General features: G+C 36.8%; 15 non-coding genes across 15 annotated transcripts; 11 read left to right on the top strand and 4 right to left on the bottom strand.

Annotated features, from left to right (window-relative positions):
• Positions 1–1,567: 1,567 nt before the first annotated feature.
• Positions 1,568–1,708, top strand: LOC131365389 (U4 spliceosomal RNA). Its single transcript, XR_009206683.1, has one exon. It is a non-coding gene; the product is annotated as a U4 spliceosomal RNA (small nuclear RNA).
• A 576-nt stretch (positions 1,709–2,284) lies between these two features.
• LOC131365289 (U4 spliceosomal RNA) lies at positions 2,285–2,425 on the bottom strand. The gene has a single exon (XR_009206596.1). It is a non-coding gene; the product is annotated as a U4 spliceosomal RNA (small nuclear RNA).
• Positions 2,426–4,103: 1,678 nt separating this feature from the next.
• LOC131365279 (U4 spliceosomal RNA) lies at positions 4,104–4,244 on the top strand. Its single transcript, XR_009206586.1, has one exon. It is a non-coding gene; the product is annotated as a U4 spliceosomal RNA (small nuclear RNA).
• Positions 4,245–5,747: 1,503 nt separating this feature from the next.
• Positions 5,748–5,888, top strand: LOC131365281 (U4 spliceosomal RNA). Its single transcript, XR_009206588.1, has one exon. It is a non-coding gene; the product is annotated as a U4 spliceosomal RNA (small nuclear RNA).
• A 2,343-nt stretch (positions 5,889–8,231) lies between these two features.
• LOC131365296 (U4 spliceosomal RNA) lies at positions 8,232–8,372 on the top strand. The gene has a single exon (XR_009206603.1). It is a non-coding gene; the product is annotated as a U4 spliceosomal RNA (small nuclear RNA).
• A 547-nt stretch (positions 8,373–8,919) lies between these two features.
• On the bottom strand, positions 8,920–9,060 carry LOC131365291 (U4 spliceosomal RNA). Its single transcript, XR_009206598.1, has one exon. It is a non-coding gene; the product is annotated as a U4 spliceosomal RNA (small nuclear RNA).
• A 1,673-nt stretch (positions 9,061–10,733) lies between these two features.
• Positions 10,734–10,874, top strand: LOC131365370 (U4 spliceosomal RNA). The gene has a single exon (XR_009206664.1). It is a non-coding gene; the product is annotated as a U4 spliceosomal RNA (small nuclear RNA).
• Positions 10,875–12,400: 1,526 nt separating this feature from the next.
• Positions 12,401–12,541, top strand: LOC131365377 (U4 spliceosomal RNA). The gene has a single exon (XR_009206671.1). It is a non-coding gene; the product is annotated as a U4 spliceosomal RNA (small nuclear RNA).
• A 2,523-nt stretch (positions 12,542–15,064) lies between these two features.
• LOC131365280 (U4 spliceosomal RNA) lies at positions 15,065–15,205 on the top strand. The gene has a single exon (XR_009206587.1). It is a non-coding gene; the product is annotated as a U4 spliceosomal RNA (small nuclear RNA).
• A 571-nt stretch (positions 15,206–15,776) lies between these two features.
• On the bottom strand, positions 15,777–15,917 carry LOC131365294 (U4 spliceosomal RNA). The gene has a single exon (XR_009206601.1). It is a non-coding gene; the product is annotated as a U4 spliceosomal RNA (small nuclear RNA).
• A 1,675-nt stretch (positions 15,918–17,592) lies between these two features.
• On the top strand, positions 17,593–17,733 carry LOC131365368 (U4 spliceosomal RNA). The gene has a single exon (XR_009206662.1). It is a non-coding gene; the product is annotated as a U4 spliceosomal RNA (small nuclear RNA).
• A 1,456-nt stretch (positions 17,734–19,189) lies between these two features.
• Positions 19,190–19,330, top strand: LOC131365376 (U4 spliceosomal RNA). Its single transcript, XR_009206670.1, has one exon. It is a non-coding gene; the product is annotated as a U4 spliceosomal RNA (small nuclear RNA).
• A 2,525-nt stretch (positions 19,331–21,855) lies between these two features.
• Positions 21,856–21,996, top strand: LOC131365388 (U4 spliceosomal RNA). The gene has a single exon (XR_009206682.1). It is a non-coding gene; the product is annotated as a U4 spliceosomal RNA (small nuclear RNA).
• Positions 21,997–22,572: 576 nt separating this feature from the next.
• LOC131365290 (U4 spliceosomal RNA) lies at positions 22,573–22,713 on the bottom strand. Its single transcript, XR_009206597.1, has one exon. It is a non-coding gene; the product is annotated as a U4 spliceosomal RNA (small nuclear RNA).
• A 1,673-nt stretch (positions 22,714–24,386) lies between these two features.
• Positions 24,387–24,527, top strand: LOC131365385 (U4 spliceosomal RNA). The gene has a single exon (XR_009206679.1). It is a non-coding gene; the product is annotated as a U4 spliceosomal RNA (small nuclear RNA).
• The last annotated feature ends 1,630 nt before the right edge of the window (positions 24,528–26,157 follow it).

Here is a 26,157-nt window from a genome sequence, read left to right as displayed (position 1 = left end):
ATTTCGTCTATTGTTTTTTTTTTTACTTCTGAATCTCGTATTTGATCCAGCCCCCTTTTTTGTTCCGACCTTAAAAGTGAACGTCTTTTATTTCTATTTCATTTGATCTAACTTTCTTGACAGCTTTTTAATGGGAAATTGTTGAACATGTTTTTTTTGATCACTTAAATATTGACATGTTTGTCGTCAATTTTTTTTTTACTTCTGTCATTGACATAATAGCACCTGAGCTACACTATATTGCCAAAAGTATTCGCTCACCCATCCAAATAATCAGAATCAGGTGTTCCAATCACTTCCATGGCCACAGGTGTATAAAATCAAGCACCTAGGCATGCAGACTGTTTTTATAAACATTTGTGAAAGAATGGGTCGCTCTCAGGAGCTCAGTGAATTCCAGCGTGGAACTGTGATAGGATGCCACCTGTGCAACAAATCCAGTCGTGAAATTTCCTCGCTCCTAAATATTCCACAGCCAGCTGTCAGCTGTATTATAAGAACGTGGAAGTGTTTGGGAACGACAGCAACTCAGCCACGAAGTGGTAGGCCACGTAAACTGACGGAGCGGGGTCAGCGGATGCTGAGGCGCATAGTGCGAAGAGGTTGCCAACTTTCTGCAGAGTCAATCGCTACAGACCTCCAAACTTCATGTGGCTTTCAGATTAGCTCAAGAACAGTGCGCAGAGAGCTTCATGGAATGGGTTTCCATGGCCGAGCAGCTGCATCCAAGCCATACATCACCAAGTGCAATGCAAAGCGTCGGATGCAGTAGTGTAAAGCACGCCGCCACTGGACTCTAGAGCAGTGGAGACGCGTTCTCTGAAGTGACGAATCGCGCGTCTCCATCTGGCAATCGGATGGACGAGTCTGGGTTTGGCGGTTGCCAGGAGAACGGTACTTGTCTGACTGCATTGTGTCAAGTGTAAAGTTTGGTGGAGGGGGGATTAGGGTGTGGGGTTGTTTTTCAGGAGCTGGGCTTGGCCCCTTAGTTCCAGCGAAAGGAACTCTGAATGCTTCAGCATACCAAGACATTTTGGACAATTCCATACTCCCAACTTTGTGGGAACAGTTTGGAGCTGGCCCCTTCCTCTTCCAACGTGACTGTGCACCAGTGCACAAAGCAAGGTCCATAAAGACATGGATGACAGAGTCTGGTGTGGAGGAACTTGACTGGCCTGCACAGAGTCCTGACCTCAACCCGATAGAACACCTTTGGGATGAATTAGAGCGGAGACTGAGAGCCAGGCCTTCTCGTCCAACATCAGTGTGTGACCTCACAAATGCGCTTCTGGAAGAATGGTCAAAAATTCCCATAAACACACTCCTAAACCTTGTGGACAGCCTTCCCAGAACAGTTGAAGCTGTTATAACTGCAAAGGGTGGACCGACGTCATATTGAACCCTATGGATTAGGAATGGGATGTCACTTAAGTTCATATGCGAGTCAAGGCAGGTGAGCGAATACTTTTGGCAATATAGTGTATCTCTGTGTATGTATGTTGGCATCTACCATCATGGATCGTCTGCTCTCTGATCGTAGGCATTTGTGGTCGTGGCCGAATTCTTTATCTTTGCGCAGAGGCAATATCGTAGCTTATGAGGTCAATCCGAGGCGCGATCGTTGCTGGTTGAAAACTTTACCCAATACCCCGCCTGGATGACTTGAAAACTAGTCAGCCGTGGCAATTTTTGAGGGTCTCTTACGAGACCTTTCAAATTTTGTTTTAATAACAGATTATGTTTCTAGTTTTTGCTTTCTATTTATAAGTGTTTTTGGAAGTTGTTTTTTTTAGCGTTATTATTTAACGAATGTGTTGAAATAGATCTAAAAGTATTTAATGTATTTTAGTAGCTAAATTGTTTTTAAATCGCTCTGCCATCAAAACTTGTTTTCTAACGATAATTTTACGATACCGCTTTTGTTTTTCTTTTCTTTTACAACCAGATTTTGTAGATCGTTCAAGGATAGTTTGGCCATGAATACTAGACGAATTTAAAGACATCGAGCTATCCTATTTGACCACGCCCCTTCCCTACTGTATAGCTGGAAGATTTCGTTCATCAATTTTTGATGGTCTCTTACGAAACCTTTCAAATTGTGTTTTAAAAACAGATTGTGTCTCTAGTTTTTGTATTCTAATCATAAACGTTTTTGAAGGTGTTTTTATATTAAAACTTTATTTGAAAACTTTACCCAATAAATTTGTAAAATAATATCTTTCAAAAATGTTTATAATTACAAAAACTAAAAACACAATCTGTTTTTAAAACACAATTTGAAAGGTCTCGTAAGAGACTATTAAAAATTGCCACGGCTGTCTATTCTTCAAGTCACCCAGGCGGGGTATTGGGTAAAGTTTTCAACTAGCAAAGCTCGCGCTTCGGATTGACCTCATAAGCTACGATATTGCCTCTGCGCAAAGATAAAGAGTTCGACCACGACCACAAATGCCTACGTTCAGACAGCAGACGATCCATGATGGTACATGCCCACATACATAGACAGAGATAGTTCAGGTGCTAATTTCAATGACAGAAGTAAAAAAAAAAAAAAATAGACAAAAAACATGTCAATATTTAAGTGAACAAAAAAACATGTTCAACAATTTCCCATTAAAAGCTGTCAAGAAAGTTAGATCAAATGAAATAGAAATAAAACACGTTCATTTTCAAGGTCGGAACAAGAAAGGGGCCTGGATCAAATACGAGATTTAGATGTTTTGAAAATGGGAGAATATTCATCTGAACACTGACCTTAAACGATTTGGAAAATCTGCTTGCAAATCAAACATTTTAATCACATCCTCAAATTATTATTAGAAATCGACATTTGTGAAGACGGGTATATTCAACATTTTACAAACAGAAACGCATACATGAACCAAGAGTGTGAGAAAAAACCTTCCTGTCATACAGTAGGGAAGGGGCGTGGTCAAAAAGGATGGGTCTATGTCTTTAAAATCACGCAGTGTTCATGGCCAAACTATCTTTGAACGATCTACAAAATCTGGTTGTAAAAAAGAAAAGACAAACAAAAGCGGTATCGCCTCGGATTGACCTCATAAACTACGATATTGCCTCTGCACAAAGTTTTTTTTACAAAAAAAAAAAAATCACAAACAATTCAAGTCCCCCTCCCATCCACACCTCCTCGCTTCGAATCCCACCTCAGACAAGGATTAAATTAATTAATATAATTTAATTCAGTTTTAGAAATGGCAACTGTTAGTCTACAGAAACCTTCCTGCTGTCAAAATGAGTCGAGTTCTAACTCTTGTGCAGTTAGTTGACTTTGATTATTTAATTATATGCATAATATGGCTCCTCAGTACCTACTGTTAGAAATATTGTCTTTTTTTCTGTTTTTATACAAAGATAAGAATAATACAGCACAAGACACACACTATAACAATATACATAAGTTCAAAATTATTATAAAATATCATTATTATTATTATTATTTAACAAATGTGTTGCAATGGATAATTTTACGATACCGCTTTTGTTTTTCTTTTCTTTTTTACAACCAGATTGTGTAGATCGTTCAAGGATCGTTTGGCCATAAACACTGCGTGAATGTAAAGACATCGAGCTGTGCTATTTGACCACGCCCCTTCTATTCCCTACTGTATGGCTGGACGGGTTTTTTCAAATTGTCTGGGTTCATGTATGCGTTTCTGTTTGTAAATTGTTGAATATACGATTTCTAATAATAATTTTCAGGTGTCATTAAAGTGTTTGATTTGCAAGCAGATTTTCCAAATCGTTTAAGATCAGTGTTCAGATGAATATTCTCTCATTTTCAAAACATCTAAATCTCGTATTTGATCCAGCCCCCTTTTTTGTTCCGACCTTAAAAGTGAACGTCTTTTATTTCTATTTCATTTGATCTAATTTTCTTGACAGCTTTTTAATGGGAAATGGTTGGACATGTTTTTTTTTGATCACTTAAATATTGACATGTTTGTCGTCAATTATTTTTTTTTACTTCTGTCATTGACATAATAGCACCTGAACTATCTCTGTGTATGTATGTTGGCATCTACCATCATGGATCGTCTGCTCTCTGATCGTAGGCATTTGTGGTCGTGGCCGAACTCTTTATTTTTGCGCAGAGTCAATATCGTAGCTTATGAGGTCAATCCGAGGCGCGATCATTGCTAGTTGAAAACTTTACCCAATACCCCGCCTGGATGACTTGAAAAATAGTCAGCCGTGGCAATTTTTGATGGTCTCTTACGAGACCTTTCAAATTGTGTTTTAAAAACAGATTGTGTCTCTAGTGTTTGTATTCTAATCATAACCGTTTTTGAAGGTGTTTTTATATTAAAACTTTATTTGAAAACTTTACTCAATAAATTTGTAAAATAATAATACCTTTCAAAAACGTTTATAATTACAAAAACTGAAAACACAATTTGAAAGGTCTCGCAAGACAGTGCAAAGAGCAAAGATAATGTGCAAATACAATTCAAATAATACATCACATGTACCCTAACAATAAATACAAGGGACAAATTACAAACATAAAATATTTAACCGTGCTTGATAGAAGTGCTGGACCCGATGGGAACAGCACCAGCTTGCGCCAGTATGCCTAAAACAACATGATGAAAAAAATATACATTAACAGTCTACATTCATGGCAGTAAAATTTAAGCAATGGGTAAAGAGTTTAGGTGAGATATTTCAGATATAATATACTGAGATATTTACATACCAAATTCTCCTCAATAACTTGAGTGGGAGAATCTGAAAAAAGTGGTGTGTGTCCACAGGCCTGCACTGGACATTTACTGGTCTGCAACATTAAAAAAAACACTGTCAGTTGGCACACAACCTATAGATTACATGGTATGGCTTCATGTCTTTTCTACACATACCTTATGGTGAGGAGCAGGTCTGTTGCCAGCTTCAGAGGGCAACACACCTGTGCTGCCATGGCCTTACGAGATATGTGAGGCTTCAGTAGTCGAAAATCTGTTAAAGTTAAATTCAGCATGTTGAACTGAATAATAATTAAATCATAAAATACAATAATTAAAAAAAATAAAACGAACAACATGCAATTCCTTACAATTTCCAGCCCTCTTAGATTGTAAATCATACATAATAATGCACACTAAAATGACAGTAAACTATACTGTATAATAACAGTACACAATGATGTATAAAAACAGTACACTATAATGTATAATTACAGTACACAATGATGTATAAAAACAGTACATTATAATGTATAATAACAGTACACTATAATGTATAATAACATTACACTATGATGTATAATAACAGTACACAATGATGTATAATAACAATGTCGATATAAATTATATTAAATTATAAAAATAATGTCGATTTCTAATAATAATTTGAGGATGTGTTTAAAGTGTTTAATTTGCAAGCAGATTTTCAAAATCGTTTAAGATCAGTGTTCAGATGAATATTCTCTCATTTTCAAAACATCTAAATCTCGTATTTGATCCAGCCCCCTTTTTTGTTCCGATCTTATAAGTGAACGTCTTTTATTTCTATTTCATTTAATCGAACTTTCGTGACAGCTTTTTAATGGGAAATTGTTGAACATGTTTTTATGTTTTCACTTAATTTCGTCTATTGTTTTTTTTTCTACTTCTGTCATTGAAATAATAGCGCCTGAACGATCTCTGTGTATGTATGTGGGCATGTACCATCTTGGATCGTCTGCTATCTGAACGTAGGCAATTGTGGTCGTGGCCGAACTCTTTATCTTTGCGCAGAGGCAATATCGTAGCGTATGAGGTCAATCCGAGGCGCGATCATTGCTAGTTGAAAACTTTACCCAATACCCCGCCTGGATGACTTGAAAAATAGTCAGCTGTGGCAATTTTTGATGGTCTCTTGCGAGACTTCTAAATTTGTGTTTTAAAAACAGTCTGTCTTTAATTTCTTATAATTAAAATATTATAAGAATGTTTTGAAATTGAGAGAGTATTCTTCTGAATCCTGAATTTAAGTGATTTTGAAAATCTGCTTACAAATCAAACACCACATTAATCACATCCTGAAATTATTATTAGAAATCGACATTTGTGATGGTAGGTATATTCAACAGTTTACAAACAGAAACGCATACATGAACAAAGGCAGTGTGAGAAAAAACCTTTCAACTATACAGTAGGGAAGGGGCGTGGTCAACTAGGATAGGATAGCTCGATGTCTTGAAATTCACATAGTGTTTATGGCCAAACTATCCTTGAACGATCTACAAAATCTGGTTGTTAAAAAGAAAAGAAAAACAAAAGTGGTATCGTAAAATTATCCTTAGAAAACAAGTTTTGATGGGAGTGCGATTTAAAAACAATTTAGCAACTGAAATACATTAGATACGTTTAGATCTACAATAATTTTACGATACCGCTTTTGTTTTTCTTTTCTTTTTAACAACCAGATTTTGTAGATGAATTTAAAGACATCGACCCATCCTATTTGACCACGCCCCTTCCCTAATGTATCGCTGGAAGGTTTTGTCTCACACTGTCTTGGTTCGTATGCGTTTCTGTTTGTAAATTGTTGAATATACCTGTCTTCACAAATGTCGATTTCTAATAATAATTTCAGTATGTGATTAATGTGTTGTTTGATTTCCAAGCAGATTTTCAAAACCGTTTAAGATCAGTGTTCAGATGAATATTCTCTCATTTTCAAAACATCTAAATCTCGTATTTGATCCAGCCCCCTTTTTTGTTCCGACCTTAAAAGTGAACGTCTTTTATTTCTATTTCATTTGATCTAACTTTCTTGACAGCTTTTTAATGGGAAATTGTTGAACATGTTTTTTTTGATCACTTAAATATTGACATGTTTGTCGTCAATTTTTTTTTTACTTCTGTCATTGACATAATAGCACCTGAGCTACACTATATTGCCAAAAGTATTCGCTCACCCATCCAAATAATCAGAATCAGGTGTTCCAATCACTTCCATGGCCACAGGTGTATAAAATCAAGCACCTAGGCATGCAGACTGTTTTTATAAACATTTGTGAAAGAATGGGTCGCTCTCAGGAGCTCAGTGAATTCCAGCGTGGAACTGTGATAGGATGCCACCTGTGCAACAAATCCAGTCGTGAAATTTCCTCGCTCCTAAATATTCCACAGCCAGCTGTCAGCTGTATTATAAGAACGTGGAAGTGTTTGGGAACGACAGCAACTCAGCCACGAAGTGGTAGGCCACGTAAACTGACGGAGCGGGGTCAGCGGATGCTGAGGCGCATAGTGCGAAGAGGTTGCCAACTTTCTGCAGAGTCAATCGCTACAGACCTCCAAACTTCATGTGGCTTTCAGATTAGCTCAAGAACAGTGCGCAGAGAGCTTCATGGAATGGGTTTCCATGGCCGAGCAGCTGCATCCAAGCCATACATCACCAAGTGCAATGCAAAGCGTCGGATGCAGTAGTGTAAAGCACGCCGCCACTGGACTCTAGAGCAGTGGAGACGCGTTCTCTGAAGTGACGAATCGCGCGTCTCCATCTGGCAATCGGATGGACGAGTCTGGGTTTGGCGGTTGCCAGGAGAACGGTACTTGTCTGACTGCATTGTGTCAAGTGTAAAGTTTGGTGGAGGGGGGATTAGGGTGTGGGGTTGTTTTTCAGGAGCTGGGCTTGGCCCCTTAGTTCCAGCGAAAGGAACTCTGAATGCTTCAGCATACCAAGACATTTTGGACAATTCCATACTCCCAACTTTGTGGGAACAGTTTGGAGCTGGCCCCTTCCTCTTCCAACGTGACTGTGCACCAGTGCACAAAGCAAGGTCCATAAAGACATGGATGACAGAGTCTGGTGTGGAGGAACTTGACTGGCCTGCACAGAGTCCTGACCTCAACCCGATAGAACACCTTTGGGATGAATTAGAGCGGAGACTGAGAGCCAGGCCTTCTCGTCCAACATCAGTGTGTGACCTCACAAATGCGCTTCTGGAAGAATGGTCAAAAATTCCCATAAACACACTCCTAAACCTTGTGGACAGCCTTCCCAGAAGAGTTGAAGCTGTTATAACTGCAAAGGGTGGACCGACGTCATATTGAACCCTATGGATTAGGAATGGGATGTCACTTAAGTTCATATGCGAGTCAAGGCAGGTGAGCGAATACTTTTGGCAATATAGTGTATCTCTGTGTATGTATGTTGGCATCTACCATCATGGATCGTCTGCTCTCTGATCGTAGGCATTTGTGGTCGTGGCCGAATTCTTTATCTTTGCGCAGAGGCAATATCGTAGCTTATGAGGTCAATCCGAGGCGCGATCGTTGCTGGTTGAAAACTTTACCCAATACCCCGCCTGGATGATTTGAAAACTAGTCAGCCGTGGCAATTTTTGAGGGTCTCTTACGATTATGTTTCTAGTTTTTGCTTTCTATTTATAAGTGTTTTTGGAAGTTGTTTTTTTTAGTGTTATTATTTAACGAATGTGTTGAAATAGATCTAAAAGTATTTAATGTATTTTAGTAGCTAAATTGTTTTTAAATTGCTCTGCCATCAAAACTTGTTTTCTAACGATAATTTTACGATACCGCTTTTGTTTTTCTTTTCTTTTACAACCAGATTTTGTAGATCGTTCAAGGATAGTTTGGCCATGAATACTAGACGAATTTAAAGACATCGAGCTATCCTATTTGACCACGCCCCTTCCCTACTGTATAGCCGGGAGATTTCGTTCATCAATTTTTGATGGTCTCTTACGAAACCTTTCAAATTGTGTTTTAAAAACAGATTGTGTCTCTAGTTTTTGCATTCTAATCATAAACGTTTTTGAAGGTGTTTTTATATTAAAACTTTATTTGAAAACTTTACCCAATAAATTTGTAAAATAATATCTTTCAAAAATGTTTATAATTACAAAAACTAAAAACACAATCTGTTTTTAAAACACAATTTGAAAGGTCTCGTAAGAGACTATTAAAAATTGCCACGGCTGTCTATTCTTCAAGTCACCCAGGCGGGGTATTGGGTAAAGTTTTCAACTAGCAAAGCTCGCGCTTCGGATTGACCTCATAAGCTACGATATTGCCTCTGCGTAAAGATAAAGAGTTCGACCACGACCACAAATGCCTACGTTCAGACAGCAGACGATCCATGATGGTACATGCCCACATACATAGACAGAGATAGTTCAGGTGCTAATTTCAATGACAGAAGTAAAAAAAAAAAATAGACAAAAAACATGTCAATATTTAAGTGAACAAAAAAACATGTTCAACAATTTCCCATTAAAAGCTGTCAAGAAAGTTAGATCAAATGAAATAGAAATAAAAGACGTTCATTTTCAAGGTCGGAACAAGAAAGGGGCCTGGATCAAATACGAGATTTAGATGTTTTGAAAATGGGAGAATATTCATCTGAACACTGACCTTAAACGATTTGGAAAATCTGCTTGCAAATCAAACATTTTAATCACATCCTCAAATTATTATTAGAAATCGACATTTGTGAAGACGGGTATATTCAACATTTTACAAACAGAAACGCATACATGAACCAAGAGTGTGAGAAAAAACCTTCCTGTCATACAGTAGGGAAGGGGCGTGGTCAAAAAGGATGGGTCTATGTCTTTAAAATCACGCAGTGTTCATGGCCAAACTATCTTTGAACGATCTACAAAATCTGGTTGTAAAAAAGAAAAGACAAACAAAAGCGGTATCGCCTCGGATTGACCTCATAAACTACGATATTGCCTCTGCACAAAGTTTTTTTTACAAAAAAAAAAAAATCACAAACAATTCAAGTCCCCCTCCCATCCACACCTCCTCGCTTCGAATCCCACCTCAGACAAGGATTAAATTAATTAATATAATTTAATTCAGTTTTAGAAATGGCAACTGTTAGTCTACAGAAACCTTCCTGCTGTCAAAATGAGTCGAGTTCTAACTCTTGTGCAGTTAGTTGACTTTGATTATTTAATTATATGCATAATATGGCTCCTCAGTACCTACTGTTAGAAATATTGTCTTTTTTTCTGTTTTTATACAAAGATAAGAATAATACAGCACAAGACACACACTATAACAATATACATAAGTTCAAAATTATTATAAAATATCATTATTATTATTATTATTTAACAAATGTGTTGCAATGGATAATTTTACGATACCGCTTTTGTTTTTCTTTTCTTTTTTACAACCAGATTGTGTAGATCGTTCAAGGATCGTTTGGCCATAAACACTGCGTGAATGTAAAGACATCGAGCTGTGCTATTTGACCACGCCCCTTCTATTCCCTACTGTATGGCTGGACGGGTTTTTTCAAATTGTCTGGGTTCATGTATGCGTTTCTGTTTGTAAATTGTTGAATATACGATTTCTAATAATAATTTTCAGGTGTCATTAAAGTGTTTGATTTGCAAGCAGATTTTCCAAATCGTTTAAGATCAGTGTTCAGATGAATATTCTCTCATTTTCAAAACATCTAAATATCGTATTTGATCCAGCCCCCTTTTTTGTTCCGACCTTAAAAGTGAACGTCTTTTATTTCTATTTCATTTGATCTAATTTTCTTGACAGCTTTTTAATGGGAAATGGTTGGACATGTTTTTTTGATCACTTAAATATTGACATGTTTGTCGTCAATTATTTTTTTTTACTTCTGTCATTGACATAATAGCACCTGAACTATCTCTGTGTATGTATGTTGGCATCTACCATCATGGATCGTCTGCTCTCTGATCGTAGGCATTTGTGGTCGTGGCCGAACTCTTTATCTTTGCGCAGAGGCAATATCGTAGCTTATGAGGTCAATCCGAGGCGCGATCATTGCTAGTTGAAAACTTTACCCAATACCCCGCCTGGATGACTTGAAAAATAGTCAGCCGTGGCAATTTTTGATGGTCTCTTACGAGACCTTTCAAATTGTGTTTTAAAAACAGATTGTGTCTCTAGTGTTTGTATTCTAATCATAACCGTTTTTGAAGGTGTTTTTATATTAAAACTTTATTTGAAAACTTTACTCAATAAATTTGTAAAATAATAATACCTTTCAAAAACGTTTATAATTACAAAAACTGAAAACACAATTTGAAAGGTCTCACAAGACAGTGCAAAGAGCAAAGATAATGTGCAAATACAATTCAAATAATACATCACATGTACCCTAACAATAAATACAAGGGACAAATTACAAACATAAAATATTTAACCGTGCTTGATAGAAGTGCTGGACCCGATGGGAACAGCACCAGCTTGCGCCAGTATGCCTAAAACAACATGATGAAAAAAATATACATTAACAGTCTACATTCATGGCAGTAAAATTTAAGCAATGGGTAAAGAGTTTAGGTGAGATATTTCAGATATAATATACTGAGATATTTACATACCAAATTCTCCTCAATAACTTGAGTGGGAGAATCTGAAAAAAGTGGTGTGTGTCCACAGGCCTGCACTGGACATTTACTGGTCTGCAACATTAAAAAAAACACTGTCAGTTGGCACACAACCTATAGATTACATGGTATGGCTTCATGTCTTTTCTACACATACCTTATGGTGAGGAGCAGGTCTGTTGCCAGCTTCAGAGGGCAACACACCTGTGCTGCCATGGCCTTACGAGATATGTGAGGCTTCAGTAGTCGAAAATCTGTTAAAGTTAAATTCAGCATGTTGAACTGAATAATAATTAAATCATAAAATACAATAATTAAAAAAAATAAAACGAACAACATGCAATTCCTTACAATTTCCAGCCCTCTTAGATTGTAAATCATACATAATAATGCACACTAAAATGACAGTAAACTATACTGTATAATAACAGTACACAATGATGTATAAAAACAGTACATTATAATGTATAATAACAGTACACTATAATGTATAATTACAGTACACAATGATGTATAAAAACAGTACATTATAATGTATAATAACAGTACACTATAATGTATAATAACAGTACACAATGATGTATAATAACAGTACACAATGATGTATAATAACAATGTCGATATAAATTATATTAAATTATAAAAATAATGTCGATTTCTAATAATAATTTGAGGATGTGTTTAAAGTGTTTAATTTGCAAGCAGATTTTCAAAATCGTTTAAGATCAGTGTTCAGATGAATATTCTCTCATTTTCAAAACATCTAAATCTCGTATTTGATCCAGCCCCCTTTTTTGTTCCGATCTTATAAGTGAACGTCTTTTATTTCTATTTCATTTAATCGAACTTTCGTGACAGCTTTTTAATGGGAAATTGTTGAACATGTTTTTATTTTTTCACTTAATTTCGTCTATTGTTTTTTTTTCTACTTCTGTCATTGAAATAATAGCGCCTGAACTATCTCTGTGTATGTATGTGGGCATGTACCATCTTGGATCGTCTGCTATCTGAACGTAGGCAATTGTGGTCGTGGCCGAACTCTTTATCTTTGCGCAGAGGCAATATCGTAGCTTATGAGGTCAATCCGAGGCGCGATCATTGCTAGTTGAAAACTTTACCCAATACCCCGCCTGGATGACTTGAAAAATAGTCAGCCGTGGCAATTTTTGATGGTCTCTTGCGAGACTTCTAAATTTGTGTTTTAAAAACAGTCTGTCTTTAATTTCTTATAATTAAAATATTATAAGAATGTTTTGAAATTGAGAGAGTATTCTTCTGAATCCTGAATTTAAGTGATTTTGAAAATCTGCTTACAAATCAAACACCACATTAATCACATCCTGAAATTATTATTAGAAATCGACATTTGTGATGGTAGGTATATTCAACAGTTTACAAACAGAAACGCATACATGAACAAAGGCAGTGTGAGAAAAAACCTTCCAGCTATACAGAAGGGAAGGGGCGTGGTCAACTAGGATAGGATAGCTCGATGTCTTGAAATTCACATAGTGTTTATGGCCAAACTATCCTTGAACGATCTACAAAATCTGGTTGTTAAAAAGAAAAGAAAAACAAAAGTGGTATCGTAAAATTATCCTTAGAAAACAAGTTTTGATGGGAGTGCGATTTAATAACAATTTAGCAACTGAAATACATTAGATACGTTTAGATCTACAATAATTTTACGATACCGCTTTTGTTTTTCTTTTCTTTTTAACAACCAGATTTTGTAGATGAATTTAAAGACATCGACCCATCCTATTTGACCACGCCCCTTCCCTAATGTATCGCTGGAAGGTTTTGTCTCACACTGTCTTGGTTCGTATGCGTTTCTGTTTGTAAATTGTTGAATATACCTGTCTTCACAAATGTCGATTTCTAATAATAATTTCAGTATGTGATTAATGTGTTGTTTGATTTCCAAGCAGATTTTCAAAACCGTTTAAGATCAGTGTTCAGATGAATATTCTCTCATTTTCAAAACATCTAAATCTCGTATTTGATCCAGCCCCCTTTTTTGTTCCGATCTTATAAGTGAACGTCTTTTATTTCTCTTTGATTTGATCTAAATTTCTTGACAGCTTTTAATGGGAAATTGTTGAACATGTTTTTATTTGTTCACTTAAATGTTCACATGTATTTCGTCTATTGTTTTTTTTTTTACTTCTGAATCTCGTATTTGATCCAGCCCCCTTTTTTGTTCCGACCTTAAAAGTGAACGTCTTTTATTTCTATTTCATTTGATCTAACTTTCTTGACAGCTTTTTAATGGGAAATTGTTGAACATGTTTTTTTTGATCACTTAAATATTGACATGTTTGTCGTCAATTTTTTTTTTACTTCTGTCATTGACATAATAGCACCTGAACTACACTATATTGCCAAAAGTATTCGCTCACCCATCCAAATAATCAGAATCAGGTGTTCCAATCACTTCCATGGCCACAGGTGTATAAAATCAAGCACCTAGGCATGCAGACTGTTTTTATAAACATTTGTGAAAGAATGGGTCGCTCTCAGGAGCTCAGTGAATTCCAGCGTGGAACTGTGATAGGATGCCACCTGTGCAACAAATCCAGTCGTGAAATTTCCTCGCTCCTAAATATTCCACAGCCAACTGTCAGCTGTATTATAAGAACGTGGAAGTGTTTGGGAACGACAGCAACTCAGCCACGAAGTGGTAGGCCACGTAAACTGACGGAGCGGGGTCAGCGGATGCTGAGGCGCATAGTGCGAAGAGGTTGCCAACTTTCTGCAGAGTCAATCGCTACAGACCTCCAAACTTCATGTGGCTTTCAGATTAGCTCAAGAACAGTGCGCAGAGAGCTTCATGGAATGGGTTTCCATGGCCGAGCAGCTGCATCCAAGCCATACATCACCAAGTGCAATGCAAAGCGTCGGATGCAGTGGTGTAAAGCACGCCGCCACTGGACTCTAGAGCAGTGGAGACGCGTTCTCTGAAGTGACGAATCGCGCGTCTCCATCTGGCAATCGGATGGACGAGTCTGGGTTTGGCGGTTGCCAGGAGAACGGTACTTGTCTGACTGCATTGTGTCAAGTGTAAAGTTTGGTGGAGGGGGGATTAGGGTGTGGGGTTGTTTTTCAGGAGCTGGGCTTGGCCCCTTAGTTCCAGCGAAAGGAACTCTGAATGCTTCAGCATACCAAGACATTTTGGACAATTCCATACTCCCAACTTTGTGGGAACAGTTTGGAGCTGGCCCCTTCCTCTTCCAACGTGACTGTGCACCAGTGCACAAAGCAAGGTCCATAAAGACATGGATGACAGAGTCTGGTGTGGAGGAACTTGACTGGCCTGCACAGAGTCCTGACCTCAACCCGATAGAACACCTTTGGGATGAATTAGAGCGGAGACTGAGAGCCAGGCCTTCTCGTCCAACATCAGTGTGTGACCTCACAAATGCGCTTCTGGAAGAATGGTCAAAAATTCCCATAAACACACTCCTAAACCTTGTGGACAGCCTTCCCAGAAGAGTTGAAGCTGTTATAACTGCAAAGGGTGGACCGACGTCATATTGAACCCTATGGATTAGGAATGGGATGTCACTTAAGTTCATATGCGAGTCAAGGCAGGTGAGCGAATACTTTTGGCAATATAGTGTATCTCTGTGTATGTATGTTGGCATCTACCATCATGGATCGTCTGCTCTCTGATCGTAGGCATTTGTGGTCGTGGCCGAATTCTTTATCTTTGCGCAGAGGCAATATCGTAGCTTATGAGGTCAATCCGAGGCGCGATCGTTGCTGGTTGAAAACTTTACCCAATACCCCGCCTGGATGATTTGAAAACTAGTCAGCCGTGGCAATTTTTGAGGGTCTCTTACGAGACCTTTCAAATTTTGTTTTAATAACAGATTATGTTTCTAGTTTTTGCTTTCTATTTATAAGTGTTTTTGAAGTTGTTTTTTTTTAGTGTTATTATTTAACGAATGTGTTGAAATAGATCTAAAAGTATTTAATGTATTTTAGTAGCTAAATTGTTTTTAAATCGCTCTGCCATCAAAACTTGTTTTCTAACGATAATTTTACGATACCGCTTTTGCTTTTCTTTTACAACCAGATTTTGTAGATCGTTCAAGGATAGTTTGGCCATGAATACTAGACGAATTTAAAGACATCGAGCTATCCTATTTGACCACGCCCCTTCCCTACTGTATAGCTGGAAGATTTCGTTCATCAATTTTTGATGGTCTCTTACGAAACCTTTCAAATTGTGTTTTAAAAACAGATTGTGTCTCTAGTTTTTGCATTCTAATCATAAACGTTTTTGAAGGTGTTTTTATATTAAAACTTTATTTGAAAACTTTACCCAATAAATTTGTAAAATAATATCTTTCAAAAATGTTTATAATTACAAAAACTAAAAACACAATCTGTTTTTAAAACACAATTTGAAAGGTCTCGTAAGAGACTATTAAAAATTGCCACGGCTGTCTATTCTTCAAGTCACCCAGGCGGGGTATTGGGTAAAGTTTTCAACTAGCAAAGCTCGCGCTTCGGATTGACCTCATAAGCTACGATATTACCTCTGCGTAAAGATAAAGAGTTCGACCACGACCACAAATGCCTACGTTCAGACAGCAGACGATCCATGATGGTACATGCCCACATACATACACAGAGATAGTTCAGGTGCTAATTTCAATGACAGAAGTAAAAAAAAAAAATAGACAAAAAACATGTCAATATTTAAGTGAACAAAAAAACATGTTCAACAATTTCCCATTAAAAGCTGTCAAGAAAGTTAGATCAAATGAAATAGAAATAAAAGACGTTCATTTTCAAGGTCGGAACAAGAAAGGGGCCTGGATCAAATACGAGATTTAGATGTTTTGAAAATGGGAGAATATTCATCTGAACACTGACCTTAAACGATTTGGAAAATCTGCTTGCAAATCAAACATTTTAATCACATCCTCAAATTATTATTAGAAATCGACATTTGTGAAGACGGGTATATTCAACATTTTACAAACAGAAACGCATACATGATCCAAGAGTGTGAGAAAAAACCTTCCCGTCATACAGTAGGGAAGGGGCGTGGTCAAAAAGGATGGGTCTATGTCTTTAAAATCACGCAGTGTTCATGGCCAAACTATCTTTGAACGATCTACAAAATCTGGTTGTAAAAAAGAAAAGACAAACAAAAGCGGTATCGCCTCGGATTGACCTCATAAACTACGATATTGCCTCTGCACAAAGATTTTTTTACAAAAAAAAAAATCACAAACAATTCAAGTCCCCCTCCCATCCACACCTCCTCGCTTCGAATCCCACCTCAGACAAGGATTAAATTAATTAATATAATTTAATTCAGTTTTAGAAATGGCAACTGTTAGTCTACAGAAACCTTCCCGCTGTCAAAATGAGTCGAGTTCTAACTCTTGTGCAGTTAGTTGACTTTGATTATTTAATTATATGCATAATATGGCTCCTCAGTACCTACTGTTAGAAATATTGTCTTTTTTTCTGTTTTTATACAAAGATAAGAATAATACAGCACAAGACACACACTATAACAATATACATAAGTTCAAAATTATTATAAAATATCATTATTATTATTATTATTATTTAACAAATGTGTTGCAATGGATAATTTTACGATACCGCTTTTGTTTTTCTTTTCTTTTTTACAACCAGATTGTGTAGATCGTTCAAGGATCGTTTGGCCATAAACACTGCGTGAATGTAAAGACATCGAGCTGTGCTATTTGACCACGCCCCTTCTATTCCCTACTGTATGGCTGGACGGGTTTTTTCAAATTGTCTGGGTTCATGTATGCGTTTCTGTTTGTAAATTGTTGAATATACGATTTCTAATAATAATTTTCAGGTGTCATTAAAGTGTTTGATTTGCAAGCAGATTTTCCAAATCGTTTAAGATCAGTGTTCAGATGAATATTCTCTCATTTTCAAAACATCTAAATCTCGTATTTGATCCAGCCCCCTTTTTTGTTCCGACCTTAAAAGTGAACGTCTTTTATTTCTATTTCATTTGATCTAACTTTCTTGACAGCTTTTTAATGGGAAATGGTTGGACATGTTTTTTTTGATCACTTAAATATTGACATGTTTGTCGTCAATTATTTTTTTTTACTTCTGTCATTGACATAATAGCACCTGAACTATCTCTGTGTATGTATGTTGGCATCTACCATCATGGATCGTCTGCTCTCTGATCGTAGGCATTTGTGGTCGTGGCCGAACTCTTTATCTTTGCGCAGAGGCAATATCGTAGCTTATGAGGTCAATCCGAGGCGCGATCATTGCTAGTTGAAAACTTTACCCAATACCCCGCCTGGATGACTTGAAAAATAGTCAGCCGTGGCAATTTTTGATGGTCTCTTACGAGACCTTTCAAATTGTGTTTTAAAAACAGATTGTGTCTCTAGTGTTTGTATTCTAATCATAACCGTTTTTGAAGGTGTCTTTATATTAAAACTTTATTTGAAAACTTTACTCAATAAATTTGTAAAATAATAATACCTTTCAAAAACGTTTATAATTACAAAAACTGAAAACACAATTTGAAAGGTCTCGCAAGACAGTGCAAAGAGCAAAGATAATGTGCAAATACAATTCAAATAATACATCACATGTACCCTAACAATAAATACAAGGGACAAATTACAAACATAAAATATTTAACCGTGCTTGATAGAAGTGCTGGACCCGATGGGAACAGCACCAGCTTGCGCCAGTATGCCTAAAACAACATGATGAAAAAAATATACATTAACAGTCTACATTCATGGCAGTAAAATTTAAGCAATGGGTAAAGAGTTTAGGTGAGATATTTCAGATATAATATACTGAGATATTTACATACCAAATTCTCCTCAATAACTTGAGTGGGAGAATCTGAAAAAAGTGGTGTGTGTCCACAGGCCTGCACTGGACATTTACTGGTCTGCAACATTAAAAAAACACTGTCAGTTGGCACACAACCTATAGATTACATGGTATGGCTTCATGTCTTTTCTACACATACCTTATGGTGAGGAGCAGGTCTGTTGCCAGCTTCAGAGGGCAACACACCTGTGCTGCCATGGCCTTACGAGATATGTGAGGCTTCAGTAGTCGAAAATCTGTTAAAGTTAAATTCAGCATGTTGAACTGAATAATAATTAAATCATAAAATACAATAATTAAAAAAAATAAAACGAACAACATGCAATTCCTTACAATTTCCAGCCCTCTTAGATTGTAAATCATACATAATAATGCACACTAAAATGACAGTAAACTATACTGTATAATAACAGTACACAATGATGTATAAAAACAGTACATTATAATGTATAATAACAGTACACTATAATGTATAATAACATTACACAATGATGTATAATAACAGTACACAATGATGTATAATAACAATGTCGATATAAATTATATTAAATTATAAAAATAATGTCGATTTCTAATAATAATTTGAGGATGTGATTAAAGTGTTTAATTTGCAAGCAGATTTTCAAAATCGTTTAAGATCAGTGTTCAGATGAATATTCTCTCATTTTCAAAACATCTAAATCTCGTATTTGATCCAGCCCCCTTTTTTGTTCCGATCTTATAAGTGAACGTCTTTTATTTCTATTTCATTTAATCGAACTTTCGTGACAGCTTTTTAATGGGAAATTGTTGAACATGTTTTTATTTTTTCACTTAATTTCGTCTATTGTTTTTTTTTCTACTTCTGTCATTGAAATAATAGCGCCTGAACTATCTCTGTGTATGTATGTGGGCATGTACCATCTTGGATCGTCTGCTATCTGAACGTAGGCAATTGTGGTCGTGGCCGAACTCTTTATCTTTGCGCAGAGGCAATATCGTAGCTTATGAGGTCAATCCGAGGCGCGATCATTGCTAGTTGAAAACTTTACCCAATACCCCGCCTGGATGACTTGAAAAATAGTCAGCCGTGGCAATTTTTGATGGTCTCTTGCGAGACTTCTAAATTTGTGTTTTAAAAACAGTCTGTCTTTAATTTCTTATAATTAAAATATTATAAGAATGTTTTGAAATTGAGAGAGTATTCTTCTGAATCCTGAATTTAAGTGATTTTGAAAATCTGCTTACAAATCAAACACCACATTAATCACATCCTGAAATTATTATTAGAAATCGACATTTGTGATGGTAGGTATATTCAACAGTTTACAAACAGAAACGCATACATGAACAAAGGCAGTGTGAGAAAAAACCTTCCAGCTATACAGAAGGGAAGGGGCGTGGTCAACTAGGATAGGATAGCTCGATGTCTTGAAATTCACATAGTGTTTATGGCCAAACTATCCTTGAACGATCTACAAAATCTGGTTGTTAAAAAGAAAAGAAAAACAAAAGTGGTATCGTAAAATTATCCTTAGAAAACAAGTTTTGATGGGAGTGCGATTTAAAAACAATTTAGCAACTGAAATACATTAGATACGTTTAGATCTACAATAATTTTACGATACCGCTTTTGTTTTTCTTTTCTTTTTAACAACCAGATTTTGTAGATGAATTTAAAGACATCGACCCATCCTATTTGACCACGCCCCTTCCCTAATGTATCGCTGGAAGGTTTTGTCTCACACTGTCTTGGTTCGTATGCGTTTCTGTTTGTAAATTGTTGAATATACCTGTCTTCACAAATGTCGATTTCTAATAATAATTTCAGTATGTGATTAATGTGTTGTTTGATTTCCAAGCAGATTTTCAAAACCGTTTAAGATCAGTGTTCAGATGAATATTCTCTCATTTTCAAAACATCTAAATCTCGTATTTGATCCAGCCCCCTTTTTTGTTCCGATCTTATAAGTGAACGTCTTTTATTTCTCTTTGATTTGATCTAAATTTCTTGACAGCTTTTAATGGGAAATTGTTGAACATGTTTTTATTTGTTCACTTAAATGTTCACATGTATTTCGTCTATTGTTTTTTTTTTTTTACTTCTGAATCTCGTATTTGATCCAGCCCCCTTTTTTGTTCCGACCTTAAAAGTGAACGTCTTTTATTTCTATTTCATTTGATCTAACTTTCTTGACAGCTTTTTAATGGGAAATTGTTGAACATGTTTTTTTTGATCACTTAAATATTGACATGTTTGTCGTCAATTTTTTTTTTACTTCTGTCATTGACATAATAGCACCTGAACTACACTATATTGCCAAAAGTATTCGCTCACCCATCCAAATAATCAGAATCAGGTGTTCCAATCACTTCCATGGCCACAGGTGTATAAAATCAAGCACCTAGGCATGCAGACTGTTTTTATAAACATTTGTGAAAGAATGGGTCGCTCTCAGGAGCTCAGTGAATTCCAGCGTGGAACTGTGATAGGATGCCACCTGTGCAACAAATCCAGTCGTGAAATTTCCTCGCTCCTAAATATTCCACAGTCAACTGTCAGCTGTATTATAAGAACGTGGAAGTGTTTGGGAACGACAGCAACTCAGCCACGAAGTGGTAGGCCACGTAAACTGACGGAGCGGGGTCAGCGGATGCTGAGGCGCATAGTGCGAAGAGGTTGCCAACTTTCTGCAGAGTCAATCGCTACAGACCTCCAAACTTCATGTGGCTTTCAGATTAGCTCAAGAACAGTGCGCAGAGAGCTTCATGGAATGGGTTTCCATGGCCGAGCAGCTGCATCCAAGCCATACATCACCAAGTGCAATGCAAAGCGTCGGATGCAGTGGTGTAAAGCACGCCGCCACTGGACTCTAGAGCAGTGGAGACGCGTTCTCTGAAGTGACGAATCGCGCGTCTCCATCTGGCAATCGGATGGACGAGTCTGGGTTTGGCGGTTGCCAGGAGAACGGTACTTGTCTGACTGCATTGTGTCAAGTGTAAAGTTTGGTGGAGGGGGGATTAGGGTGTGGGGTTGTTTTTCAGGAGCTGGGCTTGGCCCCTTAGTTCCAGCGAAAGGAACTCTGAATGCTTCAGCATACCAAGACATTTTGGACAATTCCATACTCCCAACTTTGTGGGAACAGTTTGGAGCTGGCCCCTTCCTCTTCCAACGTGACTGTGCACCAGTGCACAAAGCAAGGTCCATAAAGACATGGATGACAGAGTCTGGTGTGGAGGAACTTGACTGGCCTGCACAGAGTCCTGACCTCAACCCGATAGAACACCTTTGGGATGAATTAGAGCGGAGACTGAGAGCCAGGCCTTCTCGTCCAACATCAGTGTGTGACCTCACAAATGCGCTTCTGGAAGAATGGTCAAAAATTCCCATAAACACACTCCTAAACCTTGTGGACAGCCTTCCCAGAAGAGTTGAAGCTGTTATAACTGCAAAGGGTGGACCGACGTCATATTGAACCCTATGGATTAGGAATGGGATGTCACTTAAGTTCATATGCGAGTCAAGGCAGGTGAGCGAATACTTTTGGCAATATAGTGTATCTCTGTGTATGTATGTTGGCATCTACCATCATGGATCGTCTGCTCTCTGATCGTAGGCATTTGTGGTCGTGGCCGAATTCTTTATCTTTGCGCAGAGGCAATATCGTAGCTTATGAGGTCAATCCGAGGCGCGATCGTTGCTGGTTGAAAACTTTACCCAATACCCCGCCTGGATGACTTGAAAACTAGTCAGCCGTGGCAATTTTTGAGGGTCTCTTACGAGACCTTTCAAATTTTGTTTTAATAACAGATTATGTTTCTAGTTTTTGCTTTCTATTTATAAGTGTTTTTGGAAGTTGTTTTTTTTAGTGTTATTATTTAACGAATGTGTTGAAATAGATCTAAAAGTATTTAATGTATTTTAGTAGCTAAATTGTTTTTAAATTGCTCTGCCATCAAAACTTGTTTTCTAACGATAATTTTACGATACCGCTTTTGTTTTTCTTTTCTTTTACAACCAGATTTTGTAGATCGTTCAAGGATAGTTTGGCCATGAATACTAGACGAATTTAAAGACATCGAGCTATCCTATTTGACCACGCCCCTTCCCTACTGTATAGCCGGAAGATTTCGTTCATCAATTTTTGATGGTCTCTTACGAAACCTTTCAAATTGTGTTTTAAAAACAGATTGTGTCTCTAGTTTTTGCATTCTAATCATAAACGTTTTTGAAGGTGTTTTTATATTAAAACTTTATTTGAAAACTTTACCCAATAAATTTGTAAAATAATATCTTTCAAAAATGTTTATAATTACAAAAACTAAAAACACAATCTGTTTTTAAAACACAATTTGAAAGGTCTCGTAAGAGACTATTAAAAATTGCCACGGCTGTCTATTCTTCAAGTCACCCAGGCGGGGTATTGGGTAAAGTTTTCAACTAGCAAAGCTCGCGCTTCGGATTGACCTCATAAGCTACGATATTGCCTCTGCGTAAAGATAAAGAGTTCGACCACGACCACAAATGCCTACGTTCAGACAGCAGACGATCCATGATGGTACATGCCCACATACATAGACAGAGATAGTTCAGGTGCTAATTTCAATGACAGAAGTAAAAAAAAAAATAGACAAAAAACATGTCAATATTTAAGTGAACAAAAAAACATGTTCAACAATTTCCCATTAAAAGCTGTCAAGAAAGTTAGATCAAATGAAATAGAAATAAAAGACGTTCATTTTCAAGGTCGGAACAAGAAAGGGGCCTGGATCAAATACGAGATTTAGATGTTTTGAAAATGGGAGAATATTCATCTGAACACTGACCTTAAACGATTTGGAAAATCTGCTTGCAAATCAAACATTTTAATCACATCCTCAAATTATTATTAGAAATCGACATTTGTGAAGACGGGTATATTCAACATTTTACAAACAGAAACGCATACATGAACCAAGAGTGTGAGAAAAAACCTTCCTGTCATACAGTAGGGAAGGGGCGTGGTCAAAAAGGATGGGTCTATGTCTTTAAAATCACGCAGTGTTCATGGCCAAACTATCTTTGAACGATCTACAAAATCTGGTTGTAAAAAAGAAAAGACAAACAAAAGCGGTATCGCCTCGGATTGACCTCATAAACTACGATATTGCCTCTGCACAAAGTTTTTTTTACAAAAAAAAAAAAATCACAAACAATTCAAGTCCCCCTCCCATCCACACCTCCTCGCTTCGAATCCCACCTCAGACAAGGATTAAATTAATTAATATAATTTAATTCAGTTTTAGAAATGGCAACTGTTAGTCTACAGAAACCTTCCTGCTGTCAAAATGAGTCGAGTTCTAACTCTTGTGCAGTTAGTTGACTTTGATTATTTAATTATATGCATAATATGGCTCCTCAGTACCTACTGTTAGAAATATTGTCTTTTTTTCTGTTTTTATACAAAGATAAGAATAATACAGCACAAGACACACACTATAACAATATACATAAGTTCAAAATTATTATAAAATATCATTATTATTATTATTATTTAACAAATGTGTTGCAATGGATAATTTTACGATACCGCTTTTGTTTTTCTTTTCTTTTTTACAACCAGATTGTGTAGATCGTTCAAGGATCGTTTGGCCATAAACACTGCGTGAATGTAAAGACATCGAGCTGTGCTATTTGACCACGCCCCTTCTATTCCCTACTGTATGGCTGGACGGGTTTTTTCAAATTGTCTGGGTTCATGTATGCGTTTCTGTTTGTAAATTGTTGAATATACGATTTCTAATAATAATTTTCAGGTGTCATTAAAGTGTTTGATTTGCAAGCAGATTTTCCAAATCGTTTAAGATCAGTGTTCAGATGAATATTCTCTCATTTTCAAAACATCTAAATCTCGTATTTGATCCAGCCCCCTTTTTTGTTCCGACCTTAAAAGTGAACGTCTTTTATTTCTATTTCATTTGATCTAACTTTCTTGACAGCTTTTTAATGGGAAATGGTTGGACATGTTTTTTTTGATCACTTAAATATTGACATGTTTGTCGTCAATTATTTTTTTTTACTTCTGTCATTGACATAATAGCACCTGAACTATCTCTGTGTATGTATGTTGGCATCTACCATCATGGATCGTCTGCTCTCTGATCGTAGGCATTTGTGGTCGTGGCCGAACTCTTTATCTTTGCGCAGAGGCAATATCGTAGCTTATGAGGTCAATCCGAGGCGCGATCATTGCTAGTTGAAAACTTTACCCAATACCCCGCCTGGATGACTTGAAAAATAGTCAGCCGTGGCAATTTTTGATGGCCTCTTACGAGACCTTTCAAATTGTGTTTTAAAAACAGATTGTGTCTCTAGTGTTTGTATTCTAATCATAACCGTTTTTGAAGGTGTTTTTATATTAAAACTTTACTCAATAAATTTGTAAAATAATAATACCTTTCAAAAACGTTTATAATTACAAAAACTGAAAACACAATTTGAAAGGTCTCGCAAGACAGTGCAAAGAGCAAAGATAATGTGCAAATACAATTCAAATAATACATCACATGTACCCTAACAATAAATACAAGGGACAAATTACAAACATAAAATATTTAACCGTGCTTGATAGAAGTGCTGGACCCGATGGGAACAGCACCAGCTTGCGCCAGTATGCCTAAAACAACATGATGAAAAAAATATACATTAACAGTCTACATTCATGGCAGTAAAATTTAAGCAATGGGTAAAGAGTTTAGGTGAGATATTTCAGATATAATATACTGAGATATTTACATACCAAATTCTCCTCAATAACTTGAGTGGGAGAATCTGAAAAAAGTGATGTGTGTCCACAGGCCTGCACTGGACATTTACTGGTCTGCAACATTAAAAAAAAACACTGTCAGTTGGCACACAACCTATATTATTGATATTTGTATGTGTGTGTGTGTGTGTATGTGTGTGTGTGTGTGTTTGCTGCTGGTGTTTTAAAGATTCTCATTAACCAGATCATTGCAAGAAATTAAACCACCATCTCCAGAAGAGAGAAACCATTTGCACTCAGCAAGTTTTGGAGTTTCTGCCATATTTCTCTGAATAATGTCTGTATATCAGAACTTCATGTTTCCGACACAAAGGATTAGTTTTGAGAAATAGTTTGGCTGGATGTTTTGCTGAAACCTGTCAAACCTGGTTAATAAAACTACCTCAAGCTGAATCGTTCAAATTGCGCTGCTAGACTGTACACTAGAGGACTCTTTTATTGATTTTCAAGGGCTAATTATAGAATTACTCTAAAATTTCTGTAGTTTCCTGCCAACCAAAGGCTATGGTCATGAGTCACTGCGGCTACCCAAAAGGCTGCTATGTGACCATACCTTTTGTAGAAAGTCTTGCGAATTAAGATAAAAATAATTCTAAAGAAAAAGGGTTTAGGATGATCTCCCTTCACTGTAGTGAACCAGCTTCTTATATCTTTTTGAAATAACAACACTTATGGCTTTCAGTCACATCTTGGCCTCTCACCACAATCATCTTCCCATGTCCTTATCTTATTGTTAATTGTGGCCAGGGATCAAAGCTTACAGTGCTAAAGTTCTTGATCATACACATATATCTAATGTTCTATACAATGTCAAATAGCAGTTAGTGTTAGGAAATATTTCATATTCAAGTTCAGTTCAGTCAGCATGATGTCAAGACATCCCTGATGCTAAAATGTGAAGGATCTCTTCAACAGTGTTCCTGTGGTGATGCAATCAATAAACATGTTAGGGTGCACAAAAAAAGCAAGTGTGATATAAATCCACTGTACAGCAAAGATTGCAGGTATAGTCAATGATGGGGCACATTCATGTACACATCCCAACAGTCATCCATTGTCATAGCAGCCTATGTGCCTGTCCCTTTAAAAATAACACGTGAATCAGAATCAGAATCAGCTTTATTGCCAAATAAAGCATGT

The sequence above is a fragment of the Hemibagrus wyckioides genome, linkage group LG14 (assembly GCF_019097595.1).
Source record: "Hemibagrus wyckioides isolate EC202008001 linkage group LG14, SWU_Hwy_1.0, whole genome shotgun sequence".
Lineage (NCBI taxonomy): Eukaryota > Metazoa > Chordata > Actinopteri > Siluriformes > Bagridae > Hemibagrus > Hemibagrus wyckioides.
The sequence above is the reverse complement of the archived record's forward strand: the minus strand, read 5'-3'. Positions and strand labels throughout refer to the sequence as shown.